The sequence below is a fragment of the Lepidochelys olivacea genome (genome assembly GCF_965140295.1).
Source record: "Lepidochelys olivacea isolate rLepOli2 genome assembly, chromosome: 3".
Lineage (NCBI taxonomy): Eukaryota > Metazoa > Chordata > Testudines > Cheloniidae > Lepidochelys > Lepidochelys olivacea.
Genome location: NC_140413.1, coordinates 92462805 through 92475213, shown reverse-complemented (window position 1 = coordinate 92475213; position 12409 = coordinate 92462805). Strand labels below are relative to the sequence as shown.

The following is a 12409-nucleotide window of genomic DNA, read 5'->3' as shown; positions in this document are numbered from 1 at the left end:
ATGAGAAGGGCTGCATTCAGTTAAATTGAAGCTGAAGTCCTGTGTTTCTCCACAGAACAGGCGTAAGCACAGGCAGAGCATATACTTTCTCAGGTTTACAGTCTGAGCAGTGTACCCCAGACTTTGTTTTGAAGAGATCATCTCTGAGCAACGAAAATAATTCAGTCCTGTCCATTTAGTCCTTAAACTCTCAATGGAGACTGCCAACAAACATGCCAATTGAGGGGGGAATTTTTGTTCACTCTGAACTTGGCTGATGTCAACTCATTACACAGGGACCAGTGAACAGCCACCATTTTAATATTCTAGAAAATTTTAGTCTTCCTACATGCTCACTGGGGGGAAATTCCTATAAGATCTTATGTTTTGCCGTTCTGAATGTAAATAAATTAAAAATAAAAAGTTAGAGAACATACGTGAATTCCTAAGTGTGTTTCTCATTTTCTTTTTATCACTTGCTGTGCTGCTAGTCATGAGTGCAATAGAAATACCCCACTTACCAAAATAGAGATTTTTCCCGTTTTAAGCAGTTTTGGAAAGCCTTTTGGGGGAAACATATTCTATTCAATATTTTTTTATACCACACTAGTCTCAATAGTAACAGCACTTTTGGGAGTGCATTAAGAGATGTGAGTAACATCTATCATATGATTCATTCTCTTCTCTCTTCCTCTCCCCACGGAGAAAATTGTGTGTGCAGTGCAGTGTTTTGGTTTACTAGGATTTTGTTTCAGGTTTTTTTAATATACACATTGTGTGTGTTAAAGGCAGGTTGAAGGAAGTGTGCCTTGCACTTGGGGCAAAAGATAGTGAAAGAAGGAAGTTTATGATGGTCCTTAGTTTCTTTGGGAGAAAGACTGGTCCCCAGAAAAGCTCTGTCTCCTGCATAGATGAGTTTCATCTTTATTGTAGAAAGTTCCATTTTTTCCAAGGGTGGAGTTGTCGACTACGGTTCTCATCCCAGAGAATAATGATGATCCTTTAGATATCCTGGGACAGGCCATCAACTGCCATCAAGACCTTGGACGTGACTCTGTTGTATGGGAATCCAGCATAGAGAGTAGAGGATGGGTTTGGTTTGCTCATGGTAGCCAGTGTTGCTGAGGAAGCATGCCGCAGTGTTGCGAATTAGTTAGAGTTTTGAAGGGCTGATGGCTTCAATCTATGTACCGCAGGAGCTTTGAGGGAGCACAATGTTGAGATTCTGTATAGTCTTGGGCAGTGAAATCAGTCTCTGATTCCAGGGCCAGGGCATCAAGGGTGTAGTGGATTCAGCACCAAGTGGTTCAGTGCCTCCTCCTCACCCAAAATTAGAACCATTCGGAATGCCTTCAGAACTGAACTAACTTTTTTGCCGGCCAAACAGAAAAATCAATTGATTTCCCAGCTCTAGCATCAATAGAAGCTTTGTCCTTTGCCTCCCTTGCTTCAGGGAAGCCAGTGTTTATAACATTTGAATGGGACTGACACTTGTGGGCAGGAGACAAACTATGACATACAGAAAAGTAGTTTGGATTGCTTTTGTCATGTTGGGCCAGTCAAGGGTAAATCTCTATCCCTGGGGACAAGTTCCTATACAATACTTTTCTGGTTTGGATGGAAATTGTCTCCAAAAATATGACCCAGCCCACCTCTTTATTTTTGAGCAGAGTTGGACATTTGTCCATATTATTCCCACTCAGACAATGTTACCACTCTTCCACAACATCCAAGTATTATTTTCACCTGTCAGAAGTAAGGGGCGTGAGGCTTTCTGCTGTTCCATAAAATATCTGGTCTCCACTCGCCTGGAGAAAGGGAGTCCGGAGGTTACTTAAGAACCTACTTGTTAGTAGGTAACATTACTGCTAATCCACTGAGTTGTTCCTTTTTAGAATAATGTTTGCTTAACATCCTGACTAGCTCTTCACCATGTGTAAAGTATATTTATTAGATTCATAGATATTTAGGTCAGAAGGGACCATTATGATCATCTAGTCTGACCTCCTGCACAACGCAATTTCACCCACCACTCCTGCGAAAAACCTCTCACCTATGTCTGAGCTATTGATGTCCTCAAATCGTGGTTTAAAGACGTCAAGGAGCAGAGAATCCTCCAGCAAGTGACCCGTGCCCCATGCTACAGAGGAAGGCGAAAAACCTCCAGGGCCTCTTCCAATCTGCTCTGGAGGAAAATTCCTTCCTGATCCCAAATATGGCTATCAGCTAAACCCTGAGCATATGGACATGATAATATATTTTAAAACACTGGAAAGAAAATTGTAAACACCCCTTCTCCCTCCCTCCCCCCCCCCCCACACACACACTCCACACTGTTAGCAAGTGTTGGTCCTGTGATGGAATATTATGTAGGTTCCACCAAGTCATTACCCACCAGAGATATAAGGGAGCTGTCTGTAAGGAAAAGATATAAGAGATGGGGAGAACAATCCTGAGATGGGAACCATAAGAGCAGTTAAGACTAGGGAGAAAATTTGAGCTGAATGTTAATAAAAGCAAACGCCAGGAAATGGTAAGTTTGTACACTACATAGGCTACTGACTATGTTTGAGTGTAGACTGAGAATAACATCTGTTCACAATAGATTCAGTTATGTCTTATTTCTGCATTTTAACATCTGTTACAAGTTAAAAGTGGAATTGAGCTGAACTCTTAATTCTCTGTTCCACGAAGTGAGAAAGCAAATGGTTGACAGAATGGTTGAAATATCTATGAACAAACTGGATACAGTAGTTACTCAAATCATAGAATTGTGGGACTGGATGGGACCTTGAGAGGTCATCTAGTCCATCCCCCCCTGCACTGAGATAGGACTAAGTATACCTAGACCTTCCCTGACAAGTGTTTGTCTAAATTAGTCTTTAAAACCTCCAATGACAGGGATACCACAGCCTCCCTTGGTAAGCAATTGCAATGCTTAGTTATCCTTATAGTTAGAACATTTTCCCTAATATCTAATCTAAACCTCCCTTGCTGCAGAGTAAACCGTTTAATGTTTGTCCTGCCTTCAGTAGACATGGAGAACAATTGACCCACTATCCTCTTTATATAACAGCCCTTAACATATTTGAAGAGTGTTATCAGGTCTCTCCCTCAGTCTTCTTTTCTCAAGACTAAACATGCTTAGTTTTTTGGATGAGGAAGAAAGTTCCCTTAACAAAACAACATTTATGCTATTTGAGCATTGTGCGTATCTTTGTATCAATAAGTAATGTCTTTATAGCAGGCTAGGCTTTGATTTTCATTAATCACCATACTGTACAGAATGGCTGTCTGAGTTAGGCTGGGGGTTTATCAATCCCTGAAGCAGTGCAGAATTGAGAGGGCACAAAGGTGGTGCCCTAAAGCCAATTTAGCTAATATGCCTATAGGAAGCACAACACAGAATCTCACTCTAAGGCCATATACTGTATAAATTATTTCTTCAGTCTTGAAAAAAGAAAAAAACTTGTCCTAAAATACTTTTTGAATCATGGTAATGACAGACCACATTTTAAAATAGTGCAGAAAAAGTAAGGTTCTGTGACACTGCACCCCATATTCTTCATAGTGTTGTTATGACGTGATTATGACATAGTTATGATGAATGTAAGATAAGTCATGAGATATCATTAGAAAGGTTATGATTTTCTGAATATGATTATGCTATTTGTATGCATGTATAATTTTGTATCTGAAGTTATGTCTCTGTATTTCAAATGTAGTTACACCTGGGGAACACCCACTAGACAAGATGCCTACATTCTAGATAGTGGGTGAGGAAGAGCCATTAGAGAGAACAGTAGGCCTTAGGAGAAGCTTATCTCCCACCTGGGGAGCCTTCCTGTGAATGCTCCAAACAGCCTGTGAGTGATGGCTGCTATGACTCTACAAGGACATGTGATGAAACCACATGTCTCTAGACTCCATTTTGGAATGTCAGTAATTTTCCACAGACCAGTCTGGGAACTAAGCTTTGAAACAAAGGGTTCCAGATATATGCAAAAGCTATATAAGGCAGGGAGTGACATCATCTGGTGTTCTTCACTCCCCACACAAGAGACTCCTGGACCCAGGCTAAAGGGATTCTTAGCCTGTGAATGGAACACCTGGAGATTCCAAGCTGTAAGCATGTGTAGCTTGCCCCTTAAGAATCTGCAGCCTGCTTGTATCATGTCTTATGGTGAGAAACTACTATTCATATCCAATCTATTTAGTATATTAAGAAGGGCTGTCGATTTAATTGCAGTTAAGTCACGCAATTAACTCAAATAAAAAAATAATCGCGATTAATCGCAGTTTTAATTACACTGTTAAATACAAACTGAAATGTATTAAGTATTTTGGATGTTTTTCTACATTTTCAAATATATTGATTTTTGGTTACAACTTAGAATACAAAGTGTACAGTACTCACTTTATATTATTTTTATTACAAATATTTGCACTGTAAAAATGATAAATGAAAGAAATAGTATTTTTCAGTTCATCTCATAAGAGTACCGCAGTGCAATCTCTTCATTGTGAAAACGCAATTTACAAATGTAGACTTTTTTTTGTTACATAACTGCACTCAAAAATAAAACAATGTAAAACTTTAGAGCCTCCAAGTCCACTCAGTCCTACTTCTTGTTCAGCCAATCGTTCAGACAAACAAGTTTGCTTACATTTATGGGAGATAATTCTGCCTGCTTGTTATTTACAATGTCACCTGAAAGTGAGAAAAGATGTTCACATGGCACTGTTGTAGCTGGCATTGCAAGATATTTACGTGCCAGATACGCTAAACATTCATATTCCCCTTTGTGCTTTGGTCACCATTCCAGATGACGTTTCCATGCTAATGACACTCGTTAAAAAAATGCATTAATTAAATTTGTAACTGAACTCCTTTGGGGAGAATTGTATGTCTCCTGCTCTGTGTTCTACCCATTTTCTGCCATACGTTTCATGTTATAGCAGTCTCAGATGATGACCCAGTTTTAAGAACACTTTGTTTTAAGAACACTTTCACTGCAGCTTTCACAAAACGCAAAGAAGGTATCAATGTGACATTTCTAAAGATAGTACTCGACCCAAGATTTAAGAATGTGAAGTGCCTTCCAAAATCTGATCGGGACGGGGTGTGGAGCATGCTTTCAGAAGTCTTAGAAGAGCAACACTCCGATGTGGAAACTACAGAACCCGAACCACCAAAAAAGAAAATCAGCCTTCTGCTGATGGCATCTAACTCCGATGATGAAAATGAACATGTGTCAGTCCACACTGCTTTGATCGTTATCAAGCAGAACCCATCATCAGCATGGAAGCATGTCCTCTGGAAAGGTGGTTAAAGCATGAAGGGACGTATGAATCTTTAGCGCATCTGGCATGTAAATATCTTGCAATACCGGCTACAACAGTGCCAAAAAGGGACTTAAGTGTTTTTGGAAATTATACTCTGTCTTTCTCAGCTGTCATTTTGCTTACTTGAGGAAAGATACAGATTTTAGTGTTTAAAATAACACTTCCCTTTGAGTTTCTGGACTTTATTCAAAACTCCTTTAAACATTTTGTTTGTCTTAAAGAAACAATAATCATCCTATTTAAGAGCCTGTACCTAGTAAGAGTATTTAAAGAAACCTTATTGGGAATGAGAAAATGAATATATGAAAGAGGATCAAAACAAATGAGAGAAGTCAATAAATCAGAAACCTTATCTGTTGGCTCAATTTCACTTCTTATCGAGAATACCTAAAACATGAATATTGCAGAGATTGAATTGTGTTAACTACTAGAGAAACTGTGGAAGAAAAACTGGTAGGTACAGATTTCAAAGCAAATTATTTTTTCAGTTGATCGTATAGAATCTCTAATTGTACATACGAACATAGCTGTACATGTAGGGGATTGTAGTGAGAGCATCAACCTCCTCATATTTTCTGCTCCAGCTGTCACTGCTGACCATACAGAAGTTACACCTGTAAATGGTATTTTTCCTTTTATCTTATTGTCTAATTCTGGAGATTATACGTAGTTGTAGAGGAGAGAAATGAGTCCTAAAAAAACAAAAAAGCTAGGAGTTCTTTTGATTGCTTGCTTGAATTTTAGGACAAATGCCTCATTTAAAAGCAGTAGCAACACTAAAATAAATAAATAAATAAATAAAAAGCGTAGGGTTTAGGGCATAACGCTGGGAGCCCTGAGAGTCCCAGCTGTGTCAGAGAGACAAGCTAAAAACTGGTCTACTGTAGAAAATTAAGTCTGCTGTCACTGAGAGGTGTGAAAAATCTACACCCCTGAATGGCATAGTTAAGCCAACCGAACTCCCAGCGTAGGCAGCACTAGGTCAATGGAAGGCTGCTTCCATCAACCTAGCTGCCACCTCTCAGGGAGGTAGATTACCAGCGCTGATGGGAGAAACACTCCCATCGGCATAGGTAGTACCTATGCACTGCATACACGTGCTGCTGCAGTCCTTTAAGTGTAGATATACCCTAAGGTTTTAAGTCCTCCCTGCTGGCATCGCAAAGTCTTGTGGCTTAGCATTGGAGACTCTGAGTGGCCAGCAGACAATAGTCTACATTATCTTTGTCTCTGCAAAGGATCTATCTATCAGTGATTAATTTGCATTTCAAGCATTCTTTAATCAACAAATTGATTTATGTCCTAGACACAAGTCCTTCAGCCTGTATTTAATTTCTAACTTTTAAAAGAAGCGTTATTTACTAACTATTCTAATTATGTCACCAGGGTATAAACAGTGTTATTAGCTTTTAATTGTTTTAGGCAGCGCAATCCTCCTTGTGGCAAATTGTAGAAGGCTTTGCTTTAACTGAAATGGAGAACTAGTTGGTTGTATGTTACGTGCTTAGTGTATTTCTTTAATAGTAAAAATCAGATGAGCAGTACTAAAAGTAAAATGAAAGGTCTTGTGCTGCTTTAAGTTGGTATGTGTACTTTTTCAAGGAGCATGCATAAAATAAAAGCAGTATATACAAAACTAAGTTAAACTTCCATGATGATACAGAAGACTTTACAGTTTGGACTGTGTATTACTTTGACTCTAAATGGCAAAGCACTGAAAATAAGTGTCCTTTTTATATAAATTTTCAAGACATTTTTAAACCTATTTGCTGTCTGATTTGCAGCTGAGCAGTGCAGAATCCCAAACTATAACATTTCAGAAGAGGCTCCAGGGAACATAGTGTAAGCATGTAGCCATTTTAAAAACAAGAAAAATGTTTTTCATTGTTAGCTCATTCATTAATATATGTAGTTCAGACTGCAGCTTTAAGACATTTGATTTGTGTGTGAAGGTGCCATGTGGCTCACCTACACAAAGGATGAGGGACCAACTGTTGTTACCATGGATATCTCCTTTAGCCCAAGTACCAGAGGCCTGTGATTGTTTTGGATCTGAAAGACAACGGTTCTAGTTCTGCCTTCCCCCACAATACAAGATGTATATAGTAATTGTTTTTTTCTTACTGTATATGAATTTATTATAGTGTGAGTGATTATGTTCTCAGATTCTGTGTGCCTAACCTAAAGAATCTAATTAAAAATCCCTTCCCTATCAATTGCTTTGATTTCTTTGGATGTCCTAATTCTAATAGTTGTCCAATAATCTGTAGTTTCATAATAGACAAGTTTTAAGTTGGTTAAAACCAAACAAAACTGAAAATACTTTTTTGGGGCGAGGGAAAGAGAGGAGAGGACACATGGCTTTCATGCGTAATAAAGAAGGCAAAGAGGGCACAAGCACGCTCCCCCATTCAAGTAACAGTAAGGGGGCAGAGTCAACGTAAAAATCACACTTAAGTTGAATTTTTTTTTACCTTTGTCACAAATAACATCTGGAATTGTTCTAATTGAAAGATTAGAGGAAAACCTTTTATCAGTTTACTTCGTGCATTTGACGTTATATATGCGGTGTAGTTTCCATTATCTGAATAGCATGGGGGACACAGTTTTTATTCGGATAAGCAGGAGTTCAGATAATTGAGAGGGCAGAAGCAGCAGCACCCAGAGCTCTCTGCAACTCCACTGTTATGGCCCCGCTTGCCTGCTCCTGTGTTGGCAGGACTGCAGAGGGCTCTCTGCACTGAAGCAGGAGCCATTAAGCAGCAGGATGACCTCCCTTGCACCTGGGGGTCTCTATTCTATTATCCGAATCAACTGCGGGACAAGGATGGGATACAGAGAATGTGGAGGTTTGGATAATAGGTTTTAGAAAATCCAGAGTATACTGGATTCAGTTTCACGGTTTTGCCTATATGAGTCAGTAGTCCCTAGGAAAAAGAAAATTTAAGAAATAAATAATTCTCAAGCCACAAAAATTGACAAAGTGACTTGGGTACGGTATCTGAAGTTGCTTTAACCTAGCTTTTAAATGGTCTAGTTTTCAAACTGCTGGACTAACTTTTAACAAATGTGGCCATGGTTTTATTGAGAGAAGGGGCAATACTCCCAAATATCATTAAACTCCAAAACCTTATTAACATTCCAAAATATCATTAAAAACAAATAATTGTCAACTGTTTTTCATAATTCGCTGGTAAAATGGATTCTGTTAGGATCTTCAGAGGCAGAAAATTCTGCGTGTTTTATTCCCTGAAGAAACAAGACCTCCTTCCATATTGACCTTTTTTAAAAAAAAAAAAAGTTCTCCTCTTGATACATAGATCATTATCTATATTTATATAATCCCCCTGAAGTACTTACATAATAGAATCCCTCCATAGCCTTTCTCCAAACAGTGTAAGGTGTAGTCTCCCTAGGTTGTTATAGCTGAAACCTTCCCTATATTTGGTTAATTTAGTAGCTCTATTCTGGAATTTCTATATGTGGATAGTAGTAATGTGCCCCAGGTGCATACATACAATATATAAATATTTCACTTGTCTGAATTTTAACCTTTTTGATGGTCGCTGGGAATCCTATAAGCCTGTTGGCATTCTTTTCTGAAACAAGAATGCATGAGCCTCTGAGTTCCAGACGCCTCAGGAATGGAGGTTGTCCGTAACTCTGAACAAAATGCAGTTCGGGCTCCAGTTCCAGCAGTTGACACTCCAAGGCAAATTGCAAGAAGGGGCAACACTTCCTCAAGTAAATTACTACTGATACCTCTACTCTGGAAGCTACTGTCATTTACGGTGATTTCTGACCATTTAACCAATTTGCTTTACGATTTCCATGACCTTCAAATGCAAATTGAAAAGTTATAAGTTTTCAATTTTCTGCTGCTATTGTGTAGGGAACAAGACCATTAAGGGAAGACCACAAAACACTTTTGTGTCTCCAGCAGTCTAATACCTCAGAGAGGGATTAAAACCGTTGTGGTTGCTCCCATTCAGGCTGGGCTTAGTGTTGCCAGGTGTCCGGTTTTCAACCGGAACACTCGGTCAAAAAGGGACCCTGGCGATTCTGGTCAGCGCTGCTAACCAGGCCATAAAAAGTCTGGTTAGCATGGGGCTGGCAGGCTCCCTACCCAGCTCTGCATGGCTCCTTGGAAGTGGTAGGCATGGCCATGGGGGCTTCACCTGCTGGCCCCACCCCGCTCACTGGCTCTGTAGCTCCAATTGGCTGGGAACTGTGGCCAGTGGGAGCTGCGGGGGCAGTGTATGTGGGCGGAGGCAATGCACAGAGCCACCTGGCTGTACCTCTGCCTAGGAGCTAGAGGAATATGCCTGCCACTTCCCGGGAGCTGCCTGAGGTAAGTGCCACCCTGAACCCCTTCCTGCTCCCAGCCCTGAGCCCCCTCCCAACCCAAACTCCGTCCCTGAGCCTGAACCCCAAACCCCCTGCCCCAGCTCAGAAACCCCTCCAAACTCCCAGGCCCCAGCTCAAAGCCCCCTCTTGTACCTGAACCCCTCATCTCCAGCCCCCCAGGCAGAGCCCTCACTCCCCCGCCCGCACTCCTTCCCCAGACTGGAGCCCCCTCCCATGTCCTGGAGCCCTACCCCCAGCTCAGAGCCCATACATGCCCCAAACCCCTCAGCCCCAGCCAGGAGCTCCCTCCTGAAGCCCAAACTCTTCATCCCTGGCCCTACCCAGAGCCCTCACCCCCAGTCAGAGCACACACCCCAGCCCCAGTCTGGTGAAAATGAGCAAGTGAATGAGGGTGGGGGAGAGCAAGCGACAGAGGGAGCGGGGATGGAGTGAGTGCGGGACGGGGTGCCTCAGGGAAGGGGTCTGGACAAGGGTGTTCAGTTTTATGTGATTAGGAAGTTGGCAACCCTAACTGGGGTGTCACCAAAGGAATGAAGAACTGGCTTCCTCAGGCTACCAGTGTCAATGAGGAATCCAATAGCGCTGTTTGATCTAATAAGACTCCAAGATTGCTAACTACAGAGAAGAAAAGGAGGCAGCCATTATAACCTCAAGTTGCTTTCCTCTACACACTAGGTCTGAGTTAAAACAGCTAGCTTTCATCCAGGAAGCTATCTGAGACAGGCACTAAGAAAGCAGAGCGATCAGAGCCAGGGTTTGAGAAAGATTATACTTGACTACCATTAGAATTCTGATTGTATTATTGACCCAGAACATCTCTACTCACCCAGCAGCTACACATACATATTAAACATAAGGACATAACCCTGAGGCCTCCCCACATACACAAGAGAGCCTTCAGGAAGGATGAGCGGTTGCCCATTATAACTGACTACTACACTCAGAAGGAAACAAATGGAGATACTGTAAATTGATCTCCATCCATGCCATATTACGGATCTTTGCTTCATACCTCTTTTTTTTATGGCCCTTTACATATAACTCTTTATTTCCTTCTACCCCCACCACCTTTTTTGTTTTCAATTTGTATAAGCATATTTACTTTCTGGTACCATACTTTAAATCTAGCTAGCAGGATGGATGTTTACAATGTTGTTTGCTGTCTTGAAATTTGTGATAAATCTGCTGAGGATGCTATAAAGAGATCAAGCATTCTTGTGTAGCATTTTGTTGTTCAGTCCTTTTGGAGTGCCTTCAAAACAATTTTTACAATTTGTTTTCCCTAAATAAGTTCCACTTATTATAGATTATTTTCCCCTAGTAATCAAAGAATCCCATCATCATATTAAGATCACTGAAGCCAAGCAGTTCTCAAACATCAAAATCCATAATTTCTTTAGCCTCTGTGATGATAAGGTTTAATGGTGTTTCCCCTGTTGTTAAGATCCTTCTCAGTAATTCAGCAAAGACCCTTCTTTTAGGATAATTGGTTTGTTCCTGCTTCCATTTGATTCTTGAATTGTATTTTGAGTGTCTCCCAGTGTTTGTATTCATTGTTTGTTTTTGATTGAAAACTCCTCAGGTCGACCATGTCTTCTATAGCATATTCTTCTAATTTTATAGAAATTACAGAAATGTAGGGCTGGAAGGAATGTCAAGATGTCATCTAGTCCAGCCCCTTGCCCTGCGGCAGAACCATGTATACCTAGGCCATCCCTGACAAGTGTTTGTGTAGTCTATTCCTAAAAACCTGTAATGAAGAGTATTCTACAACCTCCATTGATAACTTATAGCACTTAACTCTTCATAGCGTTAGGAAGATTTTTGTAATATGTAGGGTAGGCAGAATTCAAATTTTATGTTTGTAATTATCACTTTATTTTTAAGATTTTTAAGTGTTCACAGTTAGTGGGGAAATTATGGGGTGGGTGAGGGAATTATGTAATGTGAGTAGATGTTGAGATTCAGAAAGCTTTATAAACGTTAGAACAAATAGTCAAATCACATCAAAATATACAAAGTAAATATCCTTAAATCAAACTCTACCAGTTCTCATGCAGCATTCTGCTTACTTTGCCTAGATGTATATATCTGTTATCAATGAAAATATGTTTTTTTTTGGGGGGGGAGGATGTATGGGTGGTGAAATGGACATTTACTGATAAAAATCTAATCCTTCCAAGCATATCTAAGTGCACTGAGAGCTTTCTCAGCTATTAATAGTTGTTGAATCTCCAACTTCTGTTAGTTGTTGAATTTCCCATAATTTCTCAGGTATCTGAGAATATATTAAAAATTCTAATTTAATCACTTCCCCTGTCCATCAGATGTCACTTCCTTGGAAACTGTGATGTCACATACTGACTAGTTCTCCAGTTATCCATGCTCTTCCAGGAGAAAAGGAGTAGACAAACGAATTCCTACTGTATAAACAAGCAGAAACAAAGTCCTTTCAGGCCTTACTGATGCATTTCTAAATAAACAAAAGGCAGAGACTAATTTGGTTTTTTTAGGTCACATGTAAGCCTCATTCTGCTTGTTTCTCTCCACTCATGTGCACTATAAAAGCCTTCTTTTGATATTAGTACAGACACACAAGAAGAGGCCATGCTGGTGAAACATTGTACCAATTCACTTGAAAATATATCTAAACGAAAATGTCCAAAGCACTCTTGAAATACCCATTAGTCTAAATCTTTTAAAAATCAATTTCCTA

At 40.1% G+C, this 12409-nt stretch overlaps 1 protein-coding gene across 1 annotated transcript in view; it reads left to right on the top strand.

The window, feature by feature from the left end:
* The window catches only part of MAN1A1 (mannosidase alpha class 1A member 1), a 210604-nt gene that overhangs the window by 128934 nt on the left and 69261 nt on the right, over window positions 1-12409 (top strand). The window lies entirely within an intron of this gene.